Raw genomic sequence first — 22299 nt, forward strand, 5'->3', positions numbered from 1 at the left:
CTGACCGCGGGGAGCACTTCCAACTTGCAGGCAACTTCCTCATGTTTCAGAAGGTCAGTGATGGGGAAGGATTACAGCAACTTGTTCGAGTTTCAGAAAACACAGACAGATCCCACCATAGCAGGAGGGACTGAGACGCGCAGCGAGGAGCGAAGCTGTGGGGAAGTGGGGCCGTGACACCAACACCTACAGGGCCTGCTGGAGACCAGCGGCCTCATACCGAGAACGGCAGCGACGTGCACCTCCTGTCACAGCACCACCAGCCCCGGCAGGGTTTGATCTGCAGAGCCTAAACATCAAGGTCTGCGACCATTTTTAAAAAAAAATTTATTTCCCAGTCCGGCTTCCAGCCCTGCTCACAGTAACGACCACCAGCAGGGGATGGGGGCACTCCTCCAGCCACGTGCTGCCAGCACAGCACCGTCGCACAGCACCGTCGCTGCACTGGAGGCCCGTGGGACTGACGAGGACGCACAGCACTGCTGGGGGGGCGTAAGAAGAGGCTACAGTCCTGCATCTCCCAGATGTATCCACACTTGTGCGAGGCAGATTGAAGACAGGAAAAGAACAGGTGAACTTGCTGCGTTATAAAAATATATTTAAAATAAATCCGCAGAGGTATACATGAATAACACGGTAATATTGTTGCTTTGTTGACACATTTTCCAGAAGCACCTAAGCACCTTTTGAAGGACCAGAACCCATTAAGTCACTGGAACCCAAGGTCAGCCTTGGGCCCTAAGTCACCTCGGCACTCAATAAAATGAAAAATCCCCCTGAATATCTGCCACATCGTAAGCCTACAATGCAGGTAGCTACAACACACCATGACTTATCCAGGGAAACTCGGCAGCGATAGCCATCACAGGCTGGTCCTCCTCCCACCCCTCCAGTGGCTCCAAACCACCACACAGATGGGAGCAGGAGGGCGAGTGGGCACCAAAGCCTCCTGCCACGTCCAGGGGATTTCTCAGCCCAGCAATTCTTTATGCTCTCACGGAAAACGCTTGCACTAAACATTAAAATAAGGTTCCTGAAGTGTACCAGCAGTTGTTAATAAAAGACATGCTTTCCCCTGGGGTTTGTCAGCTCTGCGCTTCATAGCTCATTTTACACACGGGCCAACGCTGTATTTCAAAAAGCGAATGTTGACATGAGCTCTTCAGTCAGCTGAATAAAAGTATCAGGAGCCCCCTCTCCTTCCCCTTCCCATGAAATTAAAAATAAAAATAAAAAATCTGTCAGCTTTAGATGGGTTTAACATTGCAGTTGTTTTTCTGATCCATCTCCATTCCTTCACTTTGCTCCCTGGACTTGTGCTGTCCCACTACCACCGCCACCAAAGACTTTGGGCTAAGGCTTCCCAAAAGCACCACGAAGCTCCTGGGGCATTTTGCTCAAGCAGAGGACAGCTGACATTTGCCGGCAGCAAGAACAGAGCATGGTTGGGTAGCCTTGCCACCGTCCAAGTACTGTTCCTCCCAGTTAAAACGGAAGATTAAAGGCTAACCAAAGAGCGTACCAGCATCATGGTTCCTAAAGAGAGACATGAGATGTTAGAAGGGGGAGGAAGGAGTATACCCGCTCCAGGGAAAATACATAAAATATACCAAACATTATGGATATGATTTTCTTCCATAATTGCAAAATAGAAAACAAGACTGTCTAACAGATCGACAAAGTGACTACCTCACTTTCTTTTTTTGATGGTTGGACCAGATGATCTTGAAGGTCTTTTCCAACCTTAGTGGTTCTATGATTCTAGGTGCAGGAGCCAAGCTGCTTCCACAACCACAGAATAAAGTCTTCCCAGAGTTAACTAAGAGCACAAAAATCAGGCACTGCCTACTGATGGGGCTAAGCTACAGGACAGATGTTGGGTCTGAAGCAAAGAACAACTCTTAGAGCCACAAAATCAAAAGAGAAATAAAACAAAAATATGCTACTTCTACTTATATGGACAGTTAATTACAATGATATATATATATATACACACATTAAGCTTATGTTTATTGTAATTACTGAATAATTTATCATCATGCAGTTGATAGAAATCATATGAAGAAATGAAAATGATTTTAAATTATTTTAAGTGCTTTGAATGTGAGAAACATTTCATAAAATATATTGAAAATTCTAAATCTAATTATAGCACTAAGTTGCAGAAAGCTCTGTTTTGGCTATTTTTTTTTTCTAGCAATTAGAAAGTGGTTGTTGATACAATTACACTCTTATACTCTTATGTATAAGTTCTTTGCCACTGAGATAATTTTTTATTGAATAATAATCAGAAAATATGTGGGAAGTAGTTATACTATTTTTTTTTTGGTAATTTTCTGCAGACACATTTTGTAGCTCCAGTGCAGATCTCTGCACCACAAAAAAGATAGGTGAACATGGAGAAAAAAAAATGAAGGAAAAGAGTGAAGACAGGCAATTAATGTGCAGTAACTCCCCTCAGAAAGGATTATCCTTATCTCCGTCAGAGGAACATGCAGTTAAGGTTAATTTCAGATGGAAGAATAATCTCACACAAGAGTAAGAAGATTAAAAGCCAAATGACAGAATAAAAATTCATCATATTTTGTTTGTTTTCCAAATCTTGTGATTTAAAGATTATGATTCAGTGGGGGGTTATTTCCCCCCTTCCTTTCCTGAGATGGCAACACCATAGCTTTGGAGCTGCCACCAAAGTCTCTTTGAAAAAGATGGGTTTTAGACAAAGACCAGAACCAAGTTCCTCCACTCAAGTGCCCAAGAACCTGCCCTGGCTTAACTGTGGTCTTGCAGGAATCGTGCTGATCTCAGCAGCACCAGCAAGCCCCAGGGGACTGCAACAACAAAGGCAAAGGTGACGTTGGCATCAAGGTCCAAAGGAAGTGACTCCACATCACCTGAAAGCTGCCTTCCCTGCTTTTCTTCTGCTTTTCCCTTTGAAACAGATTTCCAGCACATCTGGTGGGCCAGGATGTCCAACCTGTCCAAATGCCAGTCATCTTTGAAGAGGAACTTTTAGATAATTAAGAACAGCTAGGAATTGAAGCGTTAAGATCTGTCAGTGGATTAGCAAATAACAGGTGAAAAATCAAAAGGCCACACTATCACTCACAATAATAAATGTTTCTCTCTAGAAAATGAAAACCTTATGCAAAGAAGCATTCATTATCATCCATCATGGCTGCTTCTGCAGAGTCAGTCTTTACTGTACCTTGGGATGGCACAATCCCAGAGATGCAGCAGTCTATCACTTGAAATGAGCAAGTCCTCCTTAAATCTTTATCCCGTGCTGACTTCCCCTGCTTATTTTCAGCAGCTGCATCTCCACTGAATTCTCTAACATTATTGTTGTTGACTTCCATCAACAGGAGAGCGCTTCAGGACTGCATAGCCAAAGGCTGGGATCTTCAAGGGAGTCCGAGTCTCAGCTCTATTTTACTGAGAGATGCAGAGAAGTACAATAAAATACTTCAGCAGCCGTTTAAATACTGAAGCTCAAGGGATGCCATCAGCTTCAGTGGTGACGGCCGAACACCAGCACTCGCCTCCTCTCCAGAACTGCATTTAGCCTTGCAACCACGGGGATCTTGCAGGCATCACCACGCTGTGGCTGCAGGCAGCGCTCCTCGCGGCGATCATCCCTGGAGGGCCACCGAGCCTCTACAGCAGGTCTGGCTCTTTGGGAGCCCATCAGACTCCAGGGTCACATTATGCAGAGCCTGCAAGCTCCATCAGCACATCCCTTGACAGTTCCATATTGTTAAATAAGAGCGTTGTTTGAATTTTGGCAGATGTGGTATTGGGCAGGTCTTGCGTCAACTAACGCAAGCATCCCTGCTCTGCAATTCATGTGGATGCAGCAGCAGTGGCTACCAATTTTGGTAGCAACATAATTTATGGGTTTAAATATTTTATTGATGGGTTTCTCTAGTTCTAGAATTGTAGTGCTCAAGGAAAAAAACACTTTGCTTCAAACACACAAAATAGCATTTTAAAATTTTGTTAAGCCATATACCCAGGTTTTCAGATCATAACATGCTCAGCTTTAGAATCAGGCAGATGTTGTTATCATGGTCATCGGCCAACACAGAGATTGGTAAAGCCAGGTAGAAGACGACTAAACAAACTGACACCTGTGCCATGTAACAATTTTTTTGTTTTCCCTACACGCTTAGCAAAAAAAATGCAACCAGCCAAGAAAAGACACAAGAAATTCATGTAGCGAGCTCCCACATCAGCTGGGTAACTCAATCGAAGCATCAACAAAATTTTCAGAAACTGCGCTGATGGAAGTGCCTGGAGGCATATGCAGGCACAGATCACCTGATACAGATGTACAAGGAAACATTGAACTATGAGAAAAATAAGGCAAAGGACAGCTAGCATGAGCACGAGGATAAGGGATAAGTAGAAGTGTAGGGCTAGAGGGGGAGGGCCTGGAAGCAAAGCAAAGATGAAAAGTGGAGAGAATCAGAAGGAAGTGAAAAGTGCAGAGCAAAATGTTGAGTGCAATAAAATGAAGTGACCTAGCTCTGCTTTCGAGGGGTAGCAGGGCAAACTGAGAGCAGGCATGCCGGCACCGTGGCAGTTGAAGGCGAGATGCTGATGTTGGTGGGGTCAGCCTCAGGAGCTGTGTGAAGCGCAGTGCAGTGCAACTTCAGTAATACCAATGCCAACAGTTTCCCCTCCTGACTCCGGGGAACACCGCGGTGCAGACAGCAGCCTGCAAGCAGCCAGGAACCAGGGCAGCCTCCCCGATGGAGGCACCGAGGCACAGCTCGAGATGCTGGGATTAATCAGGCATGGCCTCCAAAAGCAACTCTTACTTACAGCTGGAAAATCACAGTCACGAGCAACACTTCTGCTACTCGTTTCAACAGCAGTGTTTAGGGTTAGTTGGCGTTTTTCTACCTTCAGATAGTTGCTGAGATGTCCTCTGTTTTCTTGTATGAGGTTTTCTTTGTTAGTGAATCCAATCGAATACTCTTTGATTTTTTCAAATATGACAAAACCCCAGAGGCTGTACAGAGAATGAGACGTTCCAGAGAACACTTGAAATTAAGTATAAGAGCGACCTGAACAGCAGCTGGAAGTGCTGGCAACTACAAAACACTTTCAGGCAAAGGAGTGATGAGTCAGGCAGTTTAAATGGCTCCAACCTTATCTGAATGAAGGTTGGAAGAAGAGTTAGGAGAACTTATTTTTACAAATTGGAACAGATTGCTGAGGGATGTGGTAGGTTTTCCATCACTTCATATCTTTCAAAGAAGATTGAATTTTATATAGACATACACACATTTTCATTCCAGGTCAACCAGAAGTTATTGGGATAGATATAACACCGAGTGAAATCCTATGACTTCTGTTATACAAGATATTAGTCCAGCTTATAACAGTAATCTCTGTTTCTCCTAAAAACCTATTACTGAACTAATAACTTCATTTGGAATAGAAAAAAATGCCTTCATTTTAATTATAACAGCAATTCTTCCTATGAACCTATCAAGACCCGAGACAAAAGCCATTGTTTTTATATACATTAAATAAGAATTTACAACCACTGCAGCTTAAATAGTATTTGGTCATGACCATACATAAATTATAGCATGTCATCACTGTTTTAAAAAGCTAAACTTAGTATCTGACAAAAACTATGAGCCAAACAAGAATCTAAAAGATCCCAGGTTGCTGACAAAATGCACAGATTTTTACACTGAGTTCCTACAAAAAATAATGCCTATTTTAAGTGGATGAAAAAGATTTTTACGTAACCTTTAAGAGCATTTTCCTAAACCAGAACTAGACACTAATTCTTGAGAGGGGGGGAAGTCCTAAGACACCACCCATGTTTGCCAACTTTCAAGTTTTTATACCAAGAGTTTTACGTTTCATGATCTTTTTCTGTAAGAACCTAGCATCCTTGGATGGTTCCAGTTTCAGTACCCAACTATACAGTTGTACACAACCACGAGAGTAACACGCAGGCCACCATGAACCCAACAGTTTGAGAGTACGTAAAATTTAACAGACCCAAGGAATATGATGGCAGGGGCCATAAATATAAAATTAACTACGGGAGCACACCATCATTAAACAGGGATCAGGGAGCAAGCTGAAAAGCTGGCGCTGAATCAGGAAGCTTCCCAGTAATTGGGATAATTAGTGAACCGTGATGATGACCATTTTTCTGGCTCACGTGAACTTCCCATGCATGAGTCAACGTGCCATGTTGGCTGTGGGTGGCAGAGCCATTCCCTGCCTCATATCAACACTCATGTTTCCGCAAGTATACAGCACTCAGTGGCTATAATGCATTTGCAGAAAAGTTCATGCTGCCATGAAGATACCAGAGCAAATCAAAATCATATTTCATGTATATAAAAAAATCTACACATTTAAACTTCCCTTGTGCTCCCGGTGTTTGGAAACCTGTCTATAAAGTTTGTCGTAGGGAGTTAACAGGTGAAGCACATTCAACAAACTGGCATTTCTCTTGCTGCCTGACCGGTTCAAAATCTGAATCATTTGGAAAAACCCAGCCCCATGGTTAGTGAAATAACAAAAGCCTGGCTCTCCAGGAGGAGCACGCAGCCGCAGTGCTGAGCGGGCTGCAAAAAGACAAAAGCTTCATTGTTTGCAGTGCTGGAAATGGCACATCTTGACCTGACCGGGAGCTGCACAAAGCAACAGGACTGAGGATGAAAGCATTAGGCTGGGAGACAGAGGTCACAGAGTGGCTGATACGATACAACAAATGTGACTTGCCTGAAAACAGATGTATACTCAGGCTGGGATCCACAAGGCAGGAAACAGTAAGAAACCATAAAGAAACAACAGGCAAACAGCATGAGACAGTGGCAAGCAGGGGGATTTTAGCCTCTGCCTTTGACAGATGAAGATGAAGGATGTTTTGACAAGAACCCAGTGCTCACATGCAATAAAGGGAAAGTTAGGTGCATTATCCAGGAAAGATTTGTTTCCCATATCTCCAGCCAAGTTATGCAGCTGCCATGAGAAGCATTTTTGCTGTTCCCTGCAGCCTACTGGATTTCTCTTCCAAAGGCAACCTAACCAAAAACTCTCTTCCATAATGAAGGGTGGGAAATAAAGAAATTACATTTAATAAAACTATAATTCAGGAAGTTTAGTCAAGATATTATACTTGGGAGTTTAACTACTAAAGCAGTGAGAATCTCTTAGAAGTCTCAGACCCAAGGGGGCTCCTGCATCAAGAGCCAGTTTCCCAGGCTCCTGGCAAGGAGATCTCTAAGACTTCCCAACTCCCAGACCATGCAAGAGCCTACAGCATCTTCTCCCTGTTTGCTGTGCTACAAATTGGACTCTGAAGAAAACAGTATGCTCTCTTGATGCATTAGCTCTCATTCCTGGTATGACAGCTTCTGTGCCGTGTTTTCTACAAGACTCCATCCTGTGGGCCATATCTTTGGGACGTGTTCAGATTCACCCCATGAAAAGCAAAATCATAACAGTGGAAAGCAGATCCAGATGAAGGAAGAGGAGAAATACACTGCTGTCATCTTCTGACACCAGAGATGATTTTATGAGATTAAAGAAAAGCAATAACATCCCTAATGGCCCATCTGTCACCTTTAACTCCATCACAGTAACACCTGGCCACCTCGCGGCACACGAAGGAACAGTGCTGTCACCCTCCTCAGCCTTACAGGGGCTGAAAGGGCTCACCAAGGAGCACCCAGAAATCCCAGTGAGGAACAGGAGAAGCAGCCCTGGGACTTCCCTGGCAAGGAAATCCTGCAAGGAATGGCTCCCCTTGTCTCCTTGGTGCTACATGCTGCTGTCCCACACTGGAAGAACATTCCCTGTCTCATGCTGCCTTCCCAGTTTTATATGCCTAAAATATAGAGCACGTGTAATTTATTTTTGAAATACATTCATATACACACACAAAGTATAAAAGTATGCAAAATGAAATAATCACCTTTTTCTGAAAATTTGAAAATTCTCTCTTGCTATGACCAAACTTAGTGTTTGAGTGGCAAAGCCTGGGCTGCAGTGGGTCCCTTTCACCGGTGTGGGATGCCACTGTGTACAGTGGTTCTCGCTCCAGAAAATGTAACGTGACATTAGGAAGATGAGAGGAGCCGCTGGTAGGAAGAGAGGAATGGCTGCTTCAGTCCCACCAACCAGGAACGCTCCCCTTCTGCCTGCAGGAGACTGCTGGAAACGACTCCTACGTCTGCTCCTATCCCTTTCTCTCCCTGGCGATGAAGAGTCACAGGAGGTATTCCCCAGCCAGCCAGAAAGCAGGTCAAGGAGATCATCCAGAAGCCTTTTGGGAGGGAAACTGAGAGGTGCAGGAGGCATAGCAGAGATGGACCTAAACCCAGCCAGGGCACCCAGCCCGCTCCTCAGCACCCACCCGCCCCTGGCAGCCTCAGCACTGGGAAGGGGACACAAGGCAGCATCAGTGCTTTTCTCCCAGGAGGGAAGAGGTCGGCACAGGGCTGGCTTCCAGGGACACTTGCTTCGCCAGCCCCTGGCTACGCCAGCGCTGGCACCAATGTTGGGACAAGGACCAAAGTCCCTTTGCATTTGATAGATGCCAGCACCAAGCACTGAGCGATGACAGCACAAGCCCACAGTGATGCTGCGCTCACCAGTGCCGTGGATCTGCAGACAGAATTTACTCTAAAATACACACACAAAAAACAGCCACTAAAGAAAAAGAATCCATTGAAGCTGCTGAATTTGTGGCGTATTTTACAACACTCAGGGAGAAAGAGGAGAGATAATAAATCTGGGAGCTAGTAGCCACAGCAACAAATTGCATTTCTCCTCTGGATGACTTTCCCCCCACAATCAACAGCAATTACCGGGCACCTCAGGGTAATATAGCAAAGTTTATGTTGCTTCTATGGCAAAGTTCTTTTCACAAGTCTAATTTATTTCACGTCTGCAAGGTTCTGATTCATTACTGAACATTACTGGGGGTCTGATCATGACAACCACTGAAAACACAAAGAGAAACACCCTGGACAGAGCTCGTCTTACTCTGCTTTTTTATTTTCTGGTACCAATTAAGAGCCCAGCACACTGGGTTTGGAATGAGGGTGCATTCCCTGACTCTTGGGAACCAGGGAAAGGAAGAAAATAAGGCATTTGAAGAAAGCAGTTGAGGGTGAAAGGAAACGTAGCCCTGCAGCTGGCCATTTAGGTGCCACATGAAAAAATATTAACGAAGGAATGGCTTTGCTTCCTTCTGCGCTTCAAAGGCTGCCTCCAAACCACTTCAAACTCTTCTCTGCATTGCTGCGGTGACAAGTCTAACGAGGGGCTAGGAAGCTGGTTTCAGGGCTAGGCTCTTTAGTTTCCATATTTTTTACCCAGACGGATTTCATTAAAAATATATATATATTTGCTTTCAAGACATCAGCATGACATCACAGGTCACCCACCTCCACGCATTAGAAGCCAAGTTCAGAAGCAGAGTTGGTGTAAGACATTTGGCACTGTCCTAGGGCACGGCACAGCCACTGGAGCATCTTGTGCACTTCACAAAGGGCTTGAAAGCAGAAGCTAGGGGAGAAGGATAGCAAGGACTAAAACAAGAACAACGGGGCAGACCCTCCCAGCCCTTGGGGACCCTAGAGCCATCTCCACCTGTTCTCCCTGCTGAATTTTAAGCACATTTGCTCTTGCTACCTTTCAGGCCCTCAAGGTTTTCCGTTTCCAAGGGAATGACCTTCAGGTGCCAAACTCCCAGCCAGAACCACCAGCATGACAGCACGCTGCGCTCAGGTGCGCTCATCCAGCCGGTGGGCAAAGCAGTGGGAAAGCTGCTGGTCAAAAAGGAGATTTATCGGCTCAAAGTCCCTCCAAGACAGCACAGCTTCCAGCACGCTCCTGGCATGCTGGGTCAGCTCTGCAGGCAAGGCAGAGAGAAATGGAAAGGAGAGGTGGCAAAAAGAGCCATCTCCATACCGTGGCTACTTATTAAATTTGACAAAAGGGATTTGTTTGGTTTTCTAAATATTTTGCAGGGAAGCTGAAAGTTCATGCAGGATGGTGTTGTGCTCATGTTCAACAGCAACCACATCCTGCCTGTACCCCTGCAGAGCACACGAAACACGCAGTGGCTGGAGGATACCCCAGAAGGATATCTAGCATCTCCCACGACAGCCTGGCATGCTACTTTGCTTTCCTTAAACACACTCTTATGACTGCCCACAGATCCCATACAGCAGCTGTTTCACCCTCCTGCAACTTCAGAACACACATGGAGCTGCAGGACACACCATTCATCCCTTTCCAGGTTGGCCACTTGCTCCCCCAAACACATATGGCTGTGCAGGACAGACCTCCTGGAGGTCCCTGGTCCATTATTGGCAGTAGATGCACTGGATCCATCAAACAAACTTCACCTAGTTTTCAAAACTCTCCCTTAGTCGGGTCAGCCAGAATGGATCTCTCATTTCTGCTGCATTACAATGGCTTCTTTTCATGCTATATTTGTGAAACATCATGATTTCTGCAGAGAAAAAGAAAAGCTTAACAGTAGCCTAGATCATGGTCCTGGAAATACGCCCAACTTGCTAATACAAAGCACAAGGGCTAACACAGAAGCCTCTTCCCTGTTTGAACAGTCTCTTCAAACTACAGCCACCCAAGCAATATTCTTCTGCCAAAGTAGTTTGCTACCTCTCTCCCCACAATTTTTTTAGACTGCTAGAGCCAAAGTACCCTGCCCTGCTGCCACTGAAATTAATAGATGTTTTGCCATTACATTCAGTGGGATGAAAATTAAGCCTTAAGAAAGCCAGACAATCACACCGCAGTCCATATTCATGTAGGGAATACTGCAAGCAGGATTTAAAAGGACCTTGCATTTATCTTTGTACTGCCTGTGCACCATCTGCATATAATTGCTTGAGTCTACAGATGCTGCAATGCTCATCAAAAGCTATATTCTTACCCACACTAGGTCTCTCTTTCAACTGGAAGGAAATTCTCATTGCTTTGCAATCTATACGCAGCCATTTAGCATTTAATAATTCAAATTGTAACACAATATTGATGGAAAATAGTCATTATGGATTTATAACACAATGCAGGTAGTTGAAGTACACAAATTTCAGCGTTTCAGGAAATGGGTACTATTTTCAAACAGACCTAATCCCGTAACAAAAAAGACATCCATAATATTGTCCATAATCTTGTTTTGCTACTTGCATCTAAGGGTTTGGGTTGATTCCCCCCCCCTCTTTTTTTTAAAAATGCTCAACCGACTGAGTTATAGCAGAACATTTTTCTACACTGCGAAGCTTATTTACATACTGTAAATAACTATGAATGCAATAAAATTGTGGTACAAATACCATGAAATAATGCCTCAATTTGCAGTTGTTTTACATCAGCATATTTTATAGCAGTGTTTACTCTAGACTGAGAAACAAATAAATAGACAAAAAGAAAGACAAAAACTTCTCTATTACCCACACTCCAGTGGGGCTCCAGCCCACAAACCTGCACCGTGCTTAATCATTGCTTAAACTACATTAAAAATCAGAGACCACAAATGATGCTGGATTCCGACCTTGAAAGTGCAACACAGGAGGAAACAACAGGGTTTGTGTCCCACATCACTCCCAACCTCACGTCCCAGGATGCACGCCCTGCAGTAAGCATGGTGAGCCAGGGGCATGGCTTGCCTTGGATAGCTGGTGGATCCTGATGCAGATCCTGATCCCTTCCCTACATCGCAGACTCCACATGTGATCTGGGGGCGGTTTCTCCCTCTGTGTGCTCAGGTTCCCCAGCTGACACTTTCATCCCTCTGACTTATCCATTTGGATGGCACTTCAGGTCCTGACCCTGCTTCTGGTCTCTATCAGCACTCTCAGCAAACAATTCTTGAGACTAACCCTTATCCTCCACTTTCTTCCATTGAGAGCGCCTGGTGGTAATGGTCTGAGCCATCTTCTTTTTGTAACCCAGCTCCCACACAGCCACCAGAAGCCACTCACCTGTTGGGCATAAGGCTTGAAAGCCCGGTTGACACCAGGGCTGGGATATACACAAACAGGATCTCATACTCTCTTCCAACTACCCGCTGCAAATTTGAGTTGCTGATGACACAAGGAGAACCATCACCTTCCTATCCAGAGGCCTAATGCTTGCTCCTAATTTAGATTTCTCTGCCTGTCTTGGGTTTCTGATGAGACAAGTTTCCACAGTACCTGCATGATGATTTGATCTGCCTTTTATATAAAAAAAAAAAAAAAACTTTTAACGTATTAAACGTATTAGTAGGGCTCATGGGGATCATTTTGGGCTGCCAGCAGGGCTTAGCCAAGATAGGCCAGGTATAATGGCAAATCTCATAGTCCACTAGCTACCATCCCCACCAGTCAAAGAAATTTGTCAGACTCTGCTACTCCTTGGAACAGATGGGTCAGGAGAAAGATTTTTCTAAATTCTTTTTTCCTCCTAGCATATCAGAGAGCCAGAATAGAGCCTTGAAATGATAGAGTGCAATTTTCTCCTTCCTTTAAGCACGCACAGAGATGCAAATAGTCATTTCCAAGAGCTTAAAACCCCAGGGAAGTAGATAATAAGCAATTACTCTAACCAGATAGCACTGATGTCTAAAAATTAATTTCTGTGCTAACATCCTACCCCTTAAAGTTTTAAATTTCAAAGGAGAGTATCTTCTGAAAAAGATACACAGGTGTACAATTATGTTTCCTAGACATCTGTCTCCATCTACTCTTGGTAGGCATTAACCCTGTCTGCAAGGCACAGGCTGCACACGAGAGCCGTTCATGTGCTACTGCCCAGGTACAGGTGCCTTTAGACAAGAAGTGCCACTGAAGTATGAGGCACAATACTTATCAAAACAAATTGAGACATCTAGCATCGCCAGTAATCGCTGAAGTGGGACAATAAAGCCCTCAAAGTCAGAAGAGTTGGGAACACGATCGCGGAACCTGGTTCCCCCAAGCAGCCCCTCTGGTCGCAGCACTCAGCTCGCAGGCAGCGATGTTAAACCTCCAACAAATGCTCCGGGCTGCTGGCCCATGGGGACGTGTTTCACCTTCACACCACATGAACATTCCTCCCTCTCTCCCTGAGCTCAAATACCACTCACGAAAATGACATCAAGTCTTAAGGGTAGATGCTACCTTCTTCCATGACGTTTAATGGAAAAACAAGAACTGTTACATGGCTGCAGGTACTGTGAAACCACAGAACTCTCTATTTAGTCCTATAGCACCATTAAGAATAACCAAAAGAAGTGAAGATGAATAAGCCAGCTTTAACAGCAGCACTTTGGATTTACAGTACTATTAGTCAGATGTGATTTATAATAAATGAGCCCATCATGGTCTATCTTGCACCTGAGGTCCTCAGACATGTCTAAAGCTATGCTCAAAGAACCATCCCAGCCACCTGCAGATACCTTTTATCATTTATTTGCAGTCATTCTTCGAAGGTAAAATACTGAAAATAGATATTGAGTATCTACATATGGATTTAGTGTCTACCTTAATAAATGCTTGCATTTGGAACTGGCTCAGCAACTACTGCGTAATCCTTAAAACAGGGAAAGGCTGCTACTTTGAAAGGGTTCTGTGAATATTAACTGACAAATATCTATTAATTTGTGATATTCTGTGGAAAAAAAAATAAACCTCAAAATCAGAACCTCTACCAAAGCCCTTCCTGTTGTTCTGCTTCCTGCCCCTTCACATTCAGCACTGAACAGCCTTGGGAAACTATCTTAGTAGTAACTTTGAGCCCCAAGTTCTCATTTTTTATTTTATGTCATTTGCCAAACATTCCTTTATATTTTTTTCCTGCAGCTCTGAGTGTTCTCTGCCCTTCATTTCAATTAATGATGTCATAGATCAGTATATTTTCCCAACAAACTATTAAATTAACTGCCAAGCTCTTCCTTCATTTTTTATTCAGGGAAAGGAAGGAAAAAATAACCACAGCAAACTGATGCGCTTAACTCTTTATGATTTCAAATAAAAGCCAGAAAAATGATGGTAATGTTTTGCCAGCCCCGCGGTTTAGCCAAAAAGCACACTGTACATCTTAGTTATGTCATGTTTTATTCCTTAGCCTATGAAGATGCTGGAGAGGAATGTGTCAGGGTCAAAAAAACAAAATGAGAAGAAACTAGCAGCAACTCCAAGTCAGAGATTTTTCAGTTGCTTAACTTAACACCTCCACAAATAACCTTGTTCTTCTCTCCCCCTCTAAAAACAAAGACACAGCACAAGGAAATAAAAAACGCCACATGAAGCTTTTATTTCCAAGTCTGTGGAAGTAGTAGTTTTTCATCTTTAGCTTTTGCAGTTACAATCCTCGTCACGTCCTTTCCCTGCTGGCCGCGGGTAGCTGACTGACAGTACGCTGTCTGCATTCATACCGCGTTAGAAGAGGGTCAAATACTGCCCCAGACAAACAGGCTGCAGAAAATTTCCCCTCCAGACCCTCCATATTAAATATTTACAGATACTTTGCTCATCATTGGACCACCAAGGACAGAAAAGTGTCCACCACTTGATGCATAAACTTTCCACCACCTCTTTTCCAGCTACTTTCCCCGTTTTCCCAAGCAACAGTCCCCACCTTTCCCCCTCTGCACCCTTTCTTTGTCCTCCCTTTCCCTACAATCTTCCCCCTTTCTCCCACAGGACAGCCCAGGTTGGAAGGACCTCAAAAGATCATCAAGTCCAATCTTTTGTGGGAAAAAGAAGCCTAGACGAGATTCTCCACAGCTCTGTCCCATTGCATCTTGAAAGCTTTCAGTGATGGGGATTCTACCACGGCCCTTACGAGGCTGTTCCAGTGATTTTATGTTAACGTACATTTTATTCAGTTCTGACAAAAAATGGATTTTAAGTCCATTAAGGAACCCTCTGACCTGCCTCATGCCATTACTCTAGCTACCAACGAGCAAGGAGCTGTTAGGTGGTTAGACTGTGGGGCAATCCTTGTACATTAACTGCTGATGAAATTCAAAGGGAGATAATCATTTGAGCTCCATGAAAAGAAAAAAAAGGGGGGGGGGGGACCCAAGCAAACAACAACAAAACACACCAGAGAAAAATGCAAGATACAAGCCACAAACTCTCAGTAGCAGTGCATGCCTTAGCAATGAGTATTTTAGCACAGCAGAGGCAAGTTTTGACCACTTCTCCAGCGCTTAGGCTAGGCAACAGGATGCATAGGATTAAACCCCATAAAATCCTCCAGCACCTCAGGGTAACGTCTTTGGCAACTGCAGCCCGTATGGGGATTTGGAACAACTGCAATATCACAGCAGCCCACACAAATCGCTGGCAAGTATAGGAGGGAATTCCTGAAATTATATGGGGCTCCTGAATCCAGGGAAGAAAACCCAAAAGTTACATGGATGTTAACCTGAAGAGACGAATCCAGAGATTAAAGAAATTGTAGAACCAACAGTTGCAGAAAGCTGTTTTAACTGCTACCTCCAAGGACTCCAGAGATGCAAAAACATCCAATGCATTTGTGAAGGGAGACCTTACGTGATTGCTATAGAGGCAATACTACAGGGTCCAGCCACAACCGCACTGCTACCACTGACCTGTGCTCCACTGCATCCAGGGAAATCTCCCATCACCGTCAGGCTCTTTTCAATTACAAGCGTCTTTTGACTTTTGATTGTTATTACTAAAGAGAAAACAAGGCTGGAAATCATCACAAACACTTCATGGCTCTCCACTCTCTAGCCCTCCTGCTTTCTAAGGGCAGTGACTCACCAGCTGGGATACACTACTCTGGTCACCCCCTGAAAAGGAGAAGACAACTTCAGGGACCGCATTTCTCTCCAAAGCTCCCAGTGGTAATTATTGCAATGAAAAGGATGACTGATGCCCATTTCCTTCTTAGTTCCAGACAGCACCCAGCCTCGTTCTCCACAGGCACCACCTCTGTGAAGAGGTGCTGATAAGGGAGGCTGTCACGCCAGCTTCCAGTGGACAGTAGCAATATTTTTTCCTGAGCTGACAGGTTTGTTATATGTTAATTTATTTTTAATTACAGCCTGTTTACAGCCCACAAGCCTTTGTTGCCCTCTCGTGGCTGGTCCACCTGCAAGAGAAACACTGGGAGTAGAAAGACCTCTCAGGTCATAGAGTCCTATCATCCTTTATTGCAGACAAATGCATTATATAAGCCCTTTAATAAATGTTATCAATCTCGTCTGTAAAAACTCGTTAGGTTAATGTGATGCTATTTTTATTAAAGCTCAGAGAACTCACATTTAACAGCAATTGCGGTGTTTAAACATGAAACAACTCTAAAATGATAGGAGTCAGAGCTTGGTGTCGACTGCAATTCACAGTCCCAAACCCCATCTCGTGAAGTCAGGCTGGCTTTTCAGTTCTGCAATTACACCCCCAGCTTTTCTCAAAGGTGGCAATGATTCCACATACTCAGACGATTCAGACCTGCTCCTGAGTGAAGGATTTGACTTCCATCTCTCAGCTTGCTCTTCACAGCCTCCCCTAAAGCCATCCAAAATTCAGATGGAAGGCACTCCCACCAGGTTGCTGCCACATCCTTCAAAACAGAGCATCCTCCCGATGAGGATCACATACCAGGCATTTGACTGCATGTAGTGTGTTATGTACCAGCTAACAGCATGAGAAAAATCATGATCCTACAGCTACAAACTGCCTCTTTGAAAAGATTCACCAATAAACTGCAGCTATGCTAATTTTACACAACAAACCAACTTTTGTGGTAAGGCATCTTTAGGGGCAGGGGAAGATCTTGCATGCACTATAGGAACTCCACCTCTGCCTAAACACTCTTAAAAAAAAAAAAAAAGAGTTAGTTGGGTTGGAAATGAAATAAGAGCTTCAACCTAGAGCTCTGAATTAAGCAAATGGAGAATTGTTTCTTCCTGGGAGCACTTCGTTTCTTTAACTGGCACGTACAGTAAATCAAACTGAAACAAAAGAATTCAAGACTCCATTCTGATTTCTGACAGCAGAAAGCAGAGCTCCATCTCCTCACCATTTGCTACCATACAGTAGAGAGCCACCAACCTTGCATGTGTGTCCTCACCTCTTTTCTCCCTGGAGCAGATATTCACAGGTGTCTGCAGGGAGAGGACGGGAGCAGAGAGCAAACTCAGGAAATTCTTCCTCTTTCAGACATCAAGAGTCATCCTAGAAAGCAGAAAACAACATCAGCCATCTCTCTGAACATCTGACAGGAGACAAGAAGAGCTAGCATTTACTTGAACTCTAGAAAGCATTAATTTAAGTTTAATTTTCATCAACATAGACTTCTTGCAAGACAGCTTCTGCTTTCTATTAAACTCTCTAAAAACCTCCATCCCCAAACTCTCCTTAAGCTGTCTCAGCAACCTGGCAATTGTCACACGCATTGCACAACCAAGAAGACAAAAGGCCATAGATTAAGTAAAGTTGGTGCTGAGTCCTCATTAGTCAGGTGTTGGCAGGACTTTATTAATGGCAGTAATTAGTAGAAAAAAAGTTCAGTGATGGCAGTGGAAAATTCCACCACTTAAATATTCATTACTATCGACTCCTTTAGCTTCGTGGTGCAAGCTATCTTATTAACTTCTTCTGGGCCAGCATCTCAGGTCAGCTCTGCTAGTGGCATTGAAGGTGAAAGGCGAGGAATGTTAAACTTCTTTCAGAAGTCAGCAGAATTATGCTAAGGCAAATGACCGCCCCTCAATTCCCTGGGCATCCACTTCAGTTTTCCAAGACAGGGCAGGGCAAACTGAGCACAGCTAACAAGTCCTACGCCTTTTAATCCACAAACAACAGAAAACAAAAAGAAAGACCAAGAGGAAAATAAAGCACTGAGCATAATGACATTGCAGTAAACACAAAAAGATTGCAGAGCCATAGTGCGCTCTGCAATTGTCTAATAGAACTGATTAACTGATTAAGATCAGCAGAGCAATCTGGAAGCAAATGCTGGTAGTAAAATATCTAGGACAAAATTCTCAGGAAGTTCTAATATTGCCATTTCTGGCTGGTCAACCTGGAGACCATTAGGCCTGCTTTATGAGAAAAACCTGAATTCTTGAGCATGCTAAAGGAAGCAGAGGCACTGGTCCTGGTGAATCAAAAACTCAAGGTCTGTTTTTCAAACTCTATCTAAAGTTCCCAAGGAGCTCAGTTTTACCTTGGCCCAGCTGTAGGCGATGAAGGCAGCTCAGAGGCTCTGTGCTACATCCTTTGGTTTTCAATTGACCAAGGGTCAAAAGCTCTGCAACAGAAGCTGTTCCACCTGAAATCATTTGCAGTCAGTATATCTCAGTTGGGCCACGGTCCTGTAAGATGTCACACATATTAAATGTATGACCTCCAACATATTAAATATAGAATCATAGAACATCCCAAGTTGGAAGAGACCCACAAGGATCATCGAGTCCAGCTCCTGAATATAAAGATACTCTAGGCATGTGCATAAAACCCAAAATATCTACTCATATAGCCTGGATTTTTGACTGTTTTCATCTTCCCCTCTAAAGCATATTTCCACTCAACAACACACAACCTACACAGCCAAGGGCAAAGCCCACCAACTACGGCATGAGGGTATTTATCTCCTCTGGTAAAGGAGGAGAAGGAGAAGGGAGAAAAAAAAAAAAAAAAAAAGAAGAAAAGCCATGCCCATCCCATTTTTCAGCTGGCAGTAGTTATTCTACCAGCACACAATTAGATGGAGCTACGGCAAATTCTGCCAGCTGGAGGACCTTGGAGTTTGATCCTACTGGCCCAAAGCATTTTTGAGATAAGATCCATGATTCTCAAAAGTCAGTCAAGTCCTCTGTGGCTTTTTCTCCTACCTCTGAACCTGGGATAGTGATTTGCTGTGTCCTAGTGGTGCTGTACATCATAACACAACAGCTGTTAAGTGCTAGAAGAGCTTCAGGCTGGAGGGGGAATGCATAAACCTACAGAGTGTTTTATTGCTTAAAGTAAATGGTAGTCTTTGTACGGCACTTAAAAAAAGAGGCTGAGCAGATCTGACCTTTCTACAGTCCTCTAACTTTTACTCAGAAGAAGATCCCAAGCCCAGCTGGCAGTGAAGTAACACAAACTCATGACACACAACTACAGCACACAGTGACCAGCTCAAAAGAGATGGTGCTTTTTAGAAAAGGCCAGTTTAGGGGAATTTATAAATAGCTGCAGAAATGCAGCCTCTTGCAAAAGGCAATGCTGCATTAAGAAGCCTCCATCAAAAACAAGAAGGCATTTAAGTGAGATTATTCCATTTCTGGAGTAGAAACATTTCCAGAGGTCTAGTTGGTTCCACATTTTACCCTTACGGGTAGGATACATGTGGAAGGATTTAAGATAAAGCAACTCCATTTCCCATTGTACTGGTTGTCCTGCAATACCCTTCTATTTGTTTTTCTGTTTGCAACAGCTTTTCACCTCCATGGTGTATAATCGGTTCCCATTTGTGTCTCTGCTTTCATCTCCACTAAATATGGTCCGCAGTAATATTTGGACTTTTTGCTTGGTTTAGATTAAATGTATAAATGGGAGTGCATGGAAATCCACACAGTTCGAGCAAATGAAAAAAAAGCTTTCCCACTGTCACCTGGGCTGGAAAAGCAATGCTCCCTGCCTGGCATTAGGCATGCAGAGCACTGGCAGCAAAGCTCCTGAGACACCATCTGTGCACATAATAAAGAGCGGTGGGATTTTTGTAACAGAAATGATTGAATTTGCTTTCTGCTTCCCTTGCAGTGGGAGTATGCCAGCTATTAAGTGCCATAAGAACTTGCTAGACTACCTTTGAATATAAAATTTATCTTCTCTGATTCATGCCCTCTCCCACCTCTGCTAGTGATGCTGGAGCTGCTATAGGACATGCTGTAGTCATTTTGTTTAGGCAAAAGTAAGTCTACCTTCCTGGGACTGCAACCTAAATTAGGAGCGTAAATGTGCTGGGGAGAGGAAGCCTGAAATGCTTCCAGGATTTGCCTTGTTCTTCATTGTCAGTAGGACAAACCTCGAGTGACCACTGGGTCTTAACACCTCTCCTAAGCCTTTTAGGTGTTCGTGCCAAAGCTGAGCCCAACAAAAATGTTAATGTGCAGTGCCATCTGTCTTTGTCGTGTTATGAGTTCCTGGCCACTGGTTTACTCTAGCATTTGGCTACTTCGCTGTCTGCTCTCAAGTTAGAAGGGAACTCTGGACTTTAAGGACCAACATCTGCCTTTATTTTTCTTCTATACATAAACATATTTCGGCTGCAAGCATTACCACCAGGAGCAGAACCACCACCCCGGTAGAAGTGCCCCTTGCTAGACCTGTTTGCTTTGCATTATAATGCCAAATTCTCTGCGAGGCTAACATTTTCTATCTTGAGTGCCCAGATCAGGCTGAAGAGGTTTGAAATAGCTCAGCCAAAATGAGTCAGGTATTTCAGAAAACAAGAAAAAAAACAAACAAACAGAATCACTCCTAAGCTAAAAATAAACCCAAACCAGCTGGTGATGCTCTCCCTGGGAGTGTCAGAGCATCTCATCCGTCCTGGCAGGGACACAAAGTGCTAGCAGGGAGCTTTGAAACATGACCATGGTCATAACACTTAAGTGCACGAGGCAGGCATATAAACCAATTTAATTCTGGCCTTTTCCTGTCACCGCTACACTTGACTTTGGTCCCCTGGTATCTTGCATGTACTGCTTGTGCGGACATACAAACGGCACTCAGCCCAGTTACACCCAGCCGAGTCTCATCAAATTTAGGGGGCTGTGGGATGTAAGTGGTGAGAGAGCTGAACCTGTACAAATTGGGCAACAAAGAGAGAAGCAGAAGGAATAGCAGTCAGTCCTGGTGGGATGTGACGGTGAAGTGCCCAGCCACCTGTGGCTCCAGGTTCATCATGAGAGCTGGAAAAGCAGCACCGATGTGGTCAGGGGCTGTACAGCAGCAGTGAGCTGCCCAGCTGATAGTGTCCCTGGTATGTGACAGATCAGCAGAATTGCAGGCTCTCCTCTGCTTCCAGGAGAGGGAGGCAAGGGGGAGCAAAGACAGAAGAGAAGGAACAAATGGTCTGTCCCAAGGCCTGATGGTTTTCTTCACAGCAGATCTGCATAACTGGCACTTAGCAGCCCTGTGGCTGAGCTGGACGCTGTCCCCGAGGAGTGCCCATCACTGCAGAGCAGCCGAGGTACCCACAGCTATGTGCAAGAATTAGAGATGGAAAAGGAAAAGCTGTAGGGTCTGCCTGCTCTGATCTGCTGGTCTCCAGCTCACGGGAGGGGTGAGCACACGCCGGCCAGTCTCTGCAGGGCCTCAGGAGAAGACTTTCCATTTTCTTCTGCCGAAACACCAGCTGTCCCCTCCCCTTGCCCACAGCAATGCCCATCCTTGGTAAATCCAGCTCTGCACAGGAGCCAGTGGGCAGGCCTGGTTGTGCTATAAATAACGATTTAAGTCCACGGTAAAAGATTCCTAAAGTGCAAATAAAAAAGGCTGCTTGGGCTCCTGTTAAGCTCCTGTCCCCGTTAAGCTTCAGTGAGGAACATTAGCAGCGAAGCACTCTCATACACGCTGACAAATGCTTTCTTCCCTCCCAATCTCTCTGCTTGTCTCCTTTCTACCCCTCTCCTGCCCGTTGCCAGCCCTGACTGACATTTTTTGCACTTACTTCATTACTGCATCTCCAGAGGGTTAGGGAGGGGTGAGAGGAAAGGAAGAATGAGAAAAAGGAAAAAATAATTACAACTGGATTTCATCGACAAGAAGAAAAAAAGGAAGTGTCCCTCTGGGTTTGATCAATAATGCAGCACTTGTTATCTTGATCTTCTTAATAAACCACAAGCAACCCACATATATTTCTATCTGTGAATCAATTCTTCACAATGTTTCCACCACAATATAGCCAGTACATGCAACCACACAAAAATAAAATGAAACGGGCTGGTTTATTGATTGTCCGAACAAGAACCCTTGTAGTTTGCATAGATTATCAAGCACAGAAGTGCTGCCTGCTCTGCCTCTATTTAATTACTTTTGCTTTGTTTCAGACTTTCTCTCTCTTCCCCATTGGGACCTCATGCATCACTAGGCAATCCCCTATCCCATATCAGTGGCTAAATCCATCCATTTTAACCCCAAATACACTTGCTAAGCCTGCAACAAGAATTGTTTTTGTATCCGTGTCCCCTGTTGGAGAAAGCCTTCTGGGCACCGACTTGTTTCTCTTAAGTGAGAGGTGACGGAGGTGTCACCGCACTTCATGGGAGGCAGAACTGGCCCAGCGCTCCCT

At 44.3% G+C, this 22299-nt stretch overlaps 1 long non-coding RNA gene across 3 annotated transcripts in view; it reads right to left on the minus strand.

Moving 5' to 3' along the window:
• Positions 1 to 22299, minus strand: part of LOC106043497 (uncharacterized) — a 49531-nt gene that overhangs the window by 23520 nt on the left and 3712 nt on the right. Inside the window, exons 1-2 of one of the 3 annotated variants that reach the window (XR_010825367.1) lie at positions 18187 to 18628; positions 17089 to 17192 (exon numbers count right to left, since the gene is read on the minus strand). This is a non-coding gene — a long non-coding RNA (uncharacterized lncRNA). Of the gene's footprint in view, positions 1 to 17088; positions 17193 to 18186; positions 18629 to 22299 lie in introns of those variants that run through there. The other 2 variants (XR_010825369.1, XR_010825368.1) reach the window with 2 other exon arrangements.

Source organism: Anser cygnoides, chromosome 16, assembly GCF_040182565.1.
Source record: "Anser cygnoides isolate HZ-2024a breed goose chromosome 16, Taihu_goose_T2T_genome, whole genome shotgun sequence".
NCBI classification, from domain to species: domain Eukaryota; kingdom Metazoa; phylum Chordata; class Aves; order Anseriformes; family Anatidae; genus Anser; species Anser cygnoides.